The 9,032-nt window shown below is 40.8% G+C and overlaps 1 non-coding gene across 1 annotated transcript; it reads right to left on the bottom strand.

Annotated features, from left to right (window-relative positions):
- Positions 1-3,603: 3,603 nt before the first annotated feature.
- On the bottom strand, positions 3,604-3,710 carry LOC148297691 (small nucleolar RNA R71). The gene has a single exon (XR_015833212.1). It is a non-coding gene; the product is annotated as a small nucleolar RNA R71 (small nucleolar RNA).
- Between the last annotated feature and the right edge of the window lie 5,322 nt (positions 3,711-9,032).

The raw sequence follows: 9,032 nt of genomic DNA, 5'->3' as shown, positions 1-9,032 counted from the left end.
GTCAATGCTACCTTGCAGATCAATGAAGAATGCAACCTTGGTATGTTCTTAAGTTACCTGTTTTTTCTTCCAATTCTTCCATTTCCCCTAACCTTACCTTTCATTACAAACCTTGTGAAAGACCTAGCTGATCTTTGAGGATGTATTCATGGGTGCTGGTAGGTATGTGTGTATCTCTATTCTTAGTATTTGATTCCCTTCATGAGATCTAACCAAATATTGTGCTTCTATTTCATATACTCACTTTAGCTTGTTTGAGAGAATAAAACCATTGGTTCTGAGTGATTGAGTGTTATCTGTGAGAATTAGAGTCGAAGCATGTTCTTTATTCAAGGTTTGAGTGTGCTTGCTTTGAAACCGTGTGCCTTTGAGCTATAGCTTCCACATTACACACTGATTGATCACCTATCTTGGCAACTCTACGGTGTTGGAGGTATGACTAAAGTTTTCTTTCGTTCTCATTAGTTGATTTCAAGTTTTACTAACCACTTTGTTTTGTAGAGTTAGTAATGCGTTTGTGGGTATCGTTTCTGTTAAACCCTCAGGAGACACAACTCCTCCTACTAGGGATGCCTAGAGGTTTAAAGGCTTGTTGCATACGCTCAATGCAATCGAGTTACCTACGAAAGTGGTTTAGTTAACTTTTTGTTTTTAACTTTGTTTTGTGTTGTTTTGCTCGAGGACTAGCAAAATCTAGGTTTGGGGGTATTTGATCGGTTCATAATTGTATATCATTTTGTACCCTTCTAGCTTATGATTTGGCTATGTGTTTGAGTTAAACTTGTGCTTTTAATCCTTTTTGTGTTTATCTTTCAGTTAATTGACATTTAGGTAACAATGATGACTTTGGATAGGAAATGATGCAATCCATGCATGTTAAGGCTTGATTTGGGTGAATGGAAGAAGGGCTTAAAGACAAACACATTTTGGCTACAACTCCTTTCCAGCCCAATTTCGTAGGTCAGCTTCTTGGCCTTGGATCAGCATGCTATGGGGCTTGGATGAGGTGAAGATCTTCATGAAACTTGTTCCAATGGGTGTCTAGTACAACATATCCAAATTTCAGCCCAATTGGACATTTGTGGAGTGCTCAGCCCGCCCAACACTCAACCCTGCTCAGGAGGATTTGCAGCTGCCAGCTTTGTCATGTGCCTCCATGTGCCTCACCCATGCTGCAACTGACTTTGGATCCAACATAATGAGTGAAGTGGGGAGGCATTCCAGCTATGAAATTCTAAAGGATCAAGTTGGTACATGCTGGAGTTATTATAGAGAAAGCATGTGCATGCATGTAAAGCATAAATGAAATGAAGTCAATTCCAGTCTCTGTTCGGCAGCCAAATTGCAAGGCCCAAAACGCATACTTCTACTGCTCCGATGGGAATACTTTCTTCATAGAAGTTGTTCCAATGGGTGTCTACTACAACATATCCAGATTTGAGCCCTATTGGATAAGTTTTGAAACCTCTGGCCTTCCTACACCAAGTCTGGTTCAGAAGACTCGTTTTTGTTCAACAACCAAAAGAAGACCACATGGGTTGGCAGCAAAAGGCAGCCACAATTGATCACCTTTGATCCCATGTGAAGAAAGCTTGAGGTGCAGCAAAAGAAGTATGGGATGGGATTGATTCCAACCACACTAACATAGACAAGATGAAGTGGGAGTTATGGGTTGTATTAAATGAGGAATGGTGGTGTTGGATTTCATCATGATGTTCCTCCCTCTTAGCCCTATAAATAGAGGAGTCTTCAAGCTACAAAATTCACTTCAGCCATCCTCCACACTTCCATCATCCAGAAATCATCCTCATACATTCCCACAACCCCAAACACTCAAGCAATCAACCCAATACTCTAAACTGCCCCAAAATCACCAAAACAGCTCCAGAAAACCTCCCTTCCATTTCCCTACGAATTTCCTCTTTCTCAGCCATCACCACTCACTCAAGCTCATCTCAAATCACCTCCATATCCTTCATACATCCTTCTAGACGTGGAGAAGCTCTTGGAGAAGCATTGGACACTACAAGAACTTCATAAAAGGGTTTTTCTACTCTTATGGCATTCATTATGTTTTCCCATTTCTATTTTAGTTTCTTTTCCATTATGAGTAGCTAAATCCATAACTAGGGCTTCGATGTAACCTAACATGAATATTCTGGGTTTATAAGTTTGGAGTTTCAAGTTTGATTCATGATTCATGTTCTTATTCATTATGCTTATAAGTTAACATGCTTGTTTGAATGATTGATCACCATTAGAACTTGTTTGTTAACTATCTTGGTTTGAATTAAGAGTAGACACCATGCTTTAATTCGAATTGAACTATGAATAGGAAGAGTATGTATGGACATTCGACAACAGGGATTAGATACATGCTTGGTTGTTTAAATTGTTCTTCTATGCTTAATGGGTTCCTAATGCTTAATTTTAGGTTAGACAACAAATGATCAAATTAGGGAATTAGGAACACAAGGTTAGGACCAAACACCATGGCCTAATCATACTTTAGCTAGAATCAATCTTTGAATCTGAATTAAACTTGTTACTTGACTCCATATAACCCAGAATTGAATTGTTATGGTGATTCGAATGCCCTAGTCTCCAAATCTGTTTTCCAACTCTTAAAACCACTCTTTGTTACACTTGTTTATTTGCTTTCATTTGCAATTTCAGTTTGCTCACTTCCTTTCACAATCACAATCACTCTCACTTTAATTTCTGTTTTAGACTTAACTTCCTAACTTCTTGAATTCGGTAATCTACGTACATAACTAATTTGAACTTCTCAGTCTTCGTGGGTACGACCTCGTACTTGTCTTGCTATATTACTAATTGCCCCGTACAATTGCGAGTTAACATAATAATTAACAACAAATTTTGGCGCCGTTGCCGGGGACTGAACGAAAGTTCTTCCCTGGTTATGTGCCCAAGGTTACCGTATTCTTTTTAGTGTTTCTAATTAATCTAATTTTCTGTTTCAGGTAGTTTATGTCTAAAAGACCGTTCCTTGAACAAGTGAGGTCTTCGTTCCAACGCTCCAGATCTTTGAACGCAGGACCATCGTTGCAACCCAACCGGGTGATCTCTGAAGTTCATAATCGTCTAGAAAGAGAGTTGTCAACTGCAAAAGAGCAAGCTCTTGCCACATTTACAAGTATTGCTCTCCACACTGAACTTCCTGGTTCTTCACCTTCAAATTCGGAAGCAAGTTCAGACCAAGAAGAAGAAGAAGAGATGGCTGCCAATGAGTTCATGGGAGAACTTGATATCCCAACAATTCCAGCATCTCCTTCAAGCATTTTGCTGCCCACTGTAGCTCGAAATTATGAGCTTAAATCTTCTCATCTTAATATGCTGCCTTTCTTTTATGGTTTACCTAATGAAGATCCATTAACTCATATAAAGGATATTTTTAATGTTGTGAGTTCTTTTCCCTTGACAGGTGTGACAGAAGATCAACTTCGAATGAGAGTGTTTCCATACACTTTGAAGGATAAGGCGAAATATTGGTTGAATTCTTTGAAGCCTGGTTCACTCACTACATGGGCTGCCATTCAAAAGAAGTTCTTGGAGAAATACTTCTCCACGCAAAAGACCGACATGCTTAGGGATAAGATCTTGTTATTTGCACAGCAAGATGATGAATCGTTTTGTGAAGCATGGGAGAGATTCAATGGGCTGCTCAACCAATGTCCTCATCATGGGATTCCATTGAAGCTTCAAATGCCGTTGAACTTGAATTGTCCAATTTGGAACACCTATTGATTTCGGATCAAGCCCAAAACTTGGGCAACATCATAATATGGTGGGAGGAGTCATTTGGTTAGTTTTGAGTGAAATCCAATCGCTAGAAGTATGGAATACACCAACCACTCCAATTTGAAACGAACTGCCGATGAACTTGAATTGTCCAATTTCTCACACCTATTGAGTTCGGATCGAGCCCCAAACTTGGGCAACATCATAATATGGTGGGTGGAGTCATTTGGTGAGTTTTGAGTGAAATCCAATCGCTGGAAGTATGGAATACACCAACCAGTCCAATTAGGAACGAACTGCCGTTGAACTTGAATTGTCCAATTTCTCACACCTATTGATTTCGGATCGAGCCCAAAACTTGGGCAACATCATAATTTGGTGTTAGGAGTCATTTGGTGAGTTTTGAGTGAAATCCAATCGCTAGAAGTATGGAATACACCAACCACTCCAATTAGGAACGAACTGCCGTTGAACTTGAATTGTCCAATTTCTCACACCTATTGATTTCGGATCGAGCCACAAACTTCGGCAACATCATAATATGGTGTCAGGAGTCATTTAGTGAGTTTTGAGTGAAATCCAATCGCTAGAAGTATGGAATACACCAACCACACCAATTAGGAACCAACTGTCGTTGAACTTAAATTGTCCAATTTCTCACACCTATTGATTTCGGATCAAGCCCCAAACTTGGGCAACATCATAATATGGTGGGAAGACTCATTTGGTGAGTTTTGAGTGAAATCCATTCGCTAGAAGTATGGAATACACCAACAAATCCAATTAGGAACGAACTGCCGTTGAACTTGAATTGTCCAATTTCGAACACCTATTGATTTCGGATCAACCCCAAAACTTGGGCAACATCATAATATGGTGGGAGGAGTCATTTGGTGAGTTTTGAGTGAAATCCAATCGCTAGAAGTATGGAATACACCAACCACTCCAATTAGGAACGAACTGCCGTTGAACTTGAATTGTCCAATTTCTCACACCTATTGATTTCGGATCGAGCCAAAAACTTGGGCAACATCATAATATGGTGGGAGGAGTCAGTTGGTGAGTTTTGAGTGAAATCCAATCGCTAGAAGTATGGAATACACCAACCACTCCAATTTGGAACGATCTGCCGTTGAACTTGAATTGTCCAATTTCTCACACCTATTGATTTCGGATCGAGCCCAAAACTTCGGCAACATCATAATATGGTGGGAGGAGTCATTTGGTGAGTTTTGAGTGAAATCCAATCGCTAGAAGTATGGAAGACACCAACCACTCCAATTAGGAACGAACTGCCGTTGAACTTGAATTGCCCAATTTGGAACACCTATTGATTTCGTATCGAGCCCCAAACTTGGGCAACATCATAATTTGGTGGGAGGAGTCATTTGGTGAGTTTTGAGAGAAATCCAATCGCTAGAAGTGTGGAATACACCAACCACTCCAATTAGGAACGAACTGCCGTTGAACTTGAATTGTCCAATTTCTCCGACCTATTGATTTCGGATCGAGCCCCAAACTTGGGAAACATCATAATATAGTGGGAGGAGTCATTTGGTGAGTTTTGAGTAAAATCCAATCGCTAGAAGTGTGGAATACACCAACCACTCCAATTAGGAACAAACTGCCGTTGAACTTGAATTGTCCAATTTGGAACACCTATTGATTTCGGATCGAGCCCAAAACTTGGGCAACATCATAATATGGTGGGAGGAGTCATTTGGTGAGTTTCGAGAAAAATCCAATCGCTAGAAGTATGGAATACACCAACCACTCCAATTAGGAACGAACTGCCGTGGAACTTGAATTGTCCAATTTCGAACACCTATTGATTTCGGATCAAGCCCAAAACTTGGGCAACATCATAATATGGTGGGAGGAGTCATTTGGTGAGTTTTGAGTGAAATCCAATCCCTAGAAGTATGAAAGACACCAACCACTCGAATTAGGAAAGAACTGCCGTTGAACTTGAATTGTCCAATTTCTCACACCTATTGATTTCGGATCGAGCCCCAAACTTGGGCAACATCATAATATGGTGGGAAGAGTCATTTGGTGAGTTTTGAGCGAAATCCATTCGCTAGAAGTATGGAATACACCAACCACTCCAATTAGGAACGAACTGCCGTTGAACTTGAATTGTCCAATTTCTCACACCTATTGATTTCGGATCGAGCCCAAAACTTGGGCAACATCATAATTTGGTGTTAGGAGTCATTTGGTGAGTTTTGAGTGAAATCCAATCGCTAGAAGTATGGAATACACCAACCACTCCAATTAGGAACGAACTGCCGTTGAACTTGAATTGTCCAATTTCTCACACCTATTGATTTCGGATCGAGCCACAAACTTCGGCAACATCATAATATGGTGTCAGGAGTCATTTAGTGAGTTTTGAGTGAAATCCAATCGCTAGAAGTATGGAATACACCAACCACACCAATTAGGAACCAACTGTCGTTGAACTTAAATTGTCCAATTTCTCACACCTATTGATTTCGGATCAAGCCCCAAACTTGGGCAACATCATAATATGGTGGGAAGACTCATTTGGTGAGTTTTGAGTGAAATCCATTCGCTAGAAGTATGGAATACACCAACAAATCCAATTAGGAACGAACTGCCGTTGAACTTGAATTGTCCAATTTCGAACACCTATTGATTTCGGATCAACCCCAAACTTGGGCAACATCATAATATGGTGGGAGGAGTCATTTGGTGAGTTTTGAGTAAAATCCAATCGCCAGAAGTGTGGAATACACCAACCACTCCAATTAGGAACGAACTGCCGTTGAACTTGAATTGCCCAATTTGGAACACCTATTGATTTCGTATCGAGCCCCAAACTTGGGCAACATCATAATTTGGTGGGAGGAGTCATTTGGTGAGTTTTGAGAGAAATCCAATCGCTAGAAGTGTGGAATACACCAACCACTCCAATTAGGAACGAACTGCCGTTGAACTTGAATTGTCCAATTTCTCCCACCTATTGATTTCGGATCGAGCCCCAAACTTGGGAAACATCATAATATGGTGGGAGGAGTCATTTGGTGAGTTTTGAGTAAAATCCAATCGCTAGAAGTGTGGAATACACCAACCACTCCAATTAGGAACAAACTGCCGTTGAACTTGAATTGTCCAATTTGGAACACCTATTGATTTCGGATCGAGCCCAAAACTTGGGCAACATCATAATATGGTGGGAGGAGTCATTTGGTGAGTTTCGAGAAAAATCCAATCGCTAGAAGTGTGGAATACACCAACCACTCCAATTAGGAACGAACTGCCGTTGAACTTGAATTGTCCAATTTCTCACACCTATTGATTTCGGATCGAGCCCCAAACTTGGGAAACATCATAATATGGTGGGAGGAGTCATTTGGTGAGTTTTGAGTGAAATCCAATCGCTAGAAGTGTGGAACACAACAACCACTCCAATTAGGAACAAACTGCCGTTGAACTTGAATTGTCCAATTTCGAACACCAATTGATTTCGGATCGAGCCCAAAACTTGGGCAACATAATAATATGGTGGGAGGAGTCATTTGGTGAGTTTTGAGTGAAATCCAATCGCTAGAAGTATGGAATACACCAACCACTCCAATTTGGAACGAACTGCCGTGGAAATTGAATTGTCCAATTCGGAACACCTATTGATTTCGGATCGAGCCCAAAACTTGGGCAACATCATAATATTGTGGGAGGAGTCATTTGGAGAGTTTTGAGTGAAATCCAATCGCTAGAAGTATGGAAGACACCAACCACTACAATTAGGAACGAACTGCCGTTGAACTTCAATTGTCCAATTTCTCACACCTATTGATTTCGGATCGAGCCCCAAACTTGGGAGACATCATAATATGGTGGGAGGAGTCATTTGATGAGTTTTGAGTAAAATCCAATCGCTAGAAGTATGGAATACACCAACCACTCCAATTAGGAACGAACTGCCGTTGAACTTGAATAGTCCAATTTCTCACACCTATTGATTTCGGATCGAGCCCAAAACTTGGGCAACATCATAATATGGTGGGTGGAGTCATTTGGTTAGTTTTGAGTGAAATCCAATCGCTAGAAGTATGGAATACACCAACCACTCCAATTTGGAACGAACTGCCGTTGAACTTGAATTGTCCAATTTGGAACACCTATTGATTTCGGATCGAGCCCAAAACATGGGCAACATCATAATATGGTGGGAGGAGTCATTTGGTGAGTTTTGAGTGAAATCCAATCGCTAGAAGTATGGAATACACCAACCACTCCAATTAGGAACGAACTACCGTTGAACTTGAATTGTCCAATTCCTCAGACCTATTGATTTCGGATCGAGCCCAAAACTTGGGCAACATCATAATATGGTGGGAGGAGTCCTTTGGTGAGTTTTGAGAGAAATCCAATCGCTAGAAGTATGGAATACACCAACCACTCCAATTAGGAAAGAACTGCCGTTGAAGTTGAAATGTCCAATTTGGAACACCTATTGATTTCGGATCGAGCCCCAAACTTGGGCAACATCATAATTTGGTGGGAGGAGTCATTTGGGTAGTTTTGAGAGAAATCCAATCGCTAGAAGTGTGGAATACACCAACCACTCCAATTAGGAACGAACTGCCGTTGAACTTGAATTGTCCAATTCCTCACACCTATTCATTTCGGATCGAAACCCAAACTTGGGAAATGTCATAATATGGTGGGAGTAGTCATTTGGTGAGTTTTGTGTGAAATCCAATCGCTAGAAGTATGGAATACACCAACCACTCCAATTAGGAACGAACTGCCGTTGAACTTGAATTGTCCAATTTGGAACACCTATTGATTTCGGATCGAGCCCAAAACATGGGCAACATCATAATATGGTGGGAGGAGTCATTTGGTGAGTTTTGAGTGAAATCCAATCGCTAGAAGCATGGAAGACACGAACCACTCCAATGAGGAACGAACTGCCGTTGAACTTGAATTGTCCAATTTCGAACACCAATTGATTTCGGATCGAGGCCAAAACTTGGGCAACATCATAATATGGTGCGAGGAGTGATTTGGTGAGTTTTGAGTGAAATCCAATCGCTTGAAGTAAGGAATACACCAACCACTCCAATTAGGAGAGAACTGCCGTTGAACGTGAATTGTCCAATTTCGAACACCAATTGATTTCGGATCGAGCCCAAAACTTGGGCAACATCATAATATGGTGGGAGGAGTCATTTCGGGAGATTTGAGTGAAATCCAATCGCTAGAAGTATGGAATACACCAACCATTCCAATTAGGA

This window comes from Prunus avium, chromosome 1 (genome assembly GCF_965620075.1).
Source record: "Prunus avium chromosome 1, drPruAviu1.hap1.1, whole genome shotgun sequence".
NCBI lineage: Eukaryota > Viridiplantae > Streptophyta > Magnoliopsida > Rosales > Rosaceae > Prunus > Prunus avium.
The sequence above is the reverse complement of the archived record's forward strand: the minus strand, read 5'-3'. Positions and strand labels throughout refer to the sequence as shown.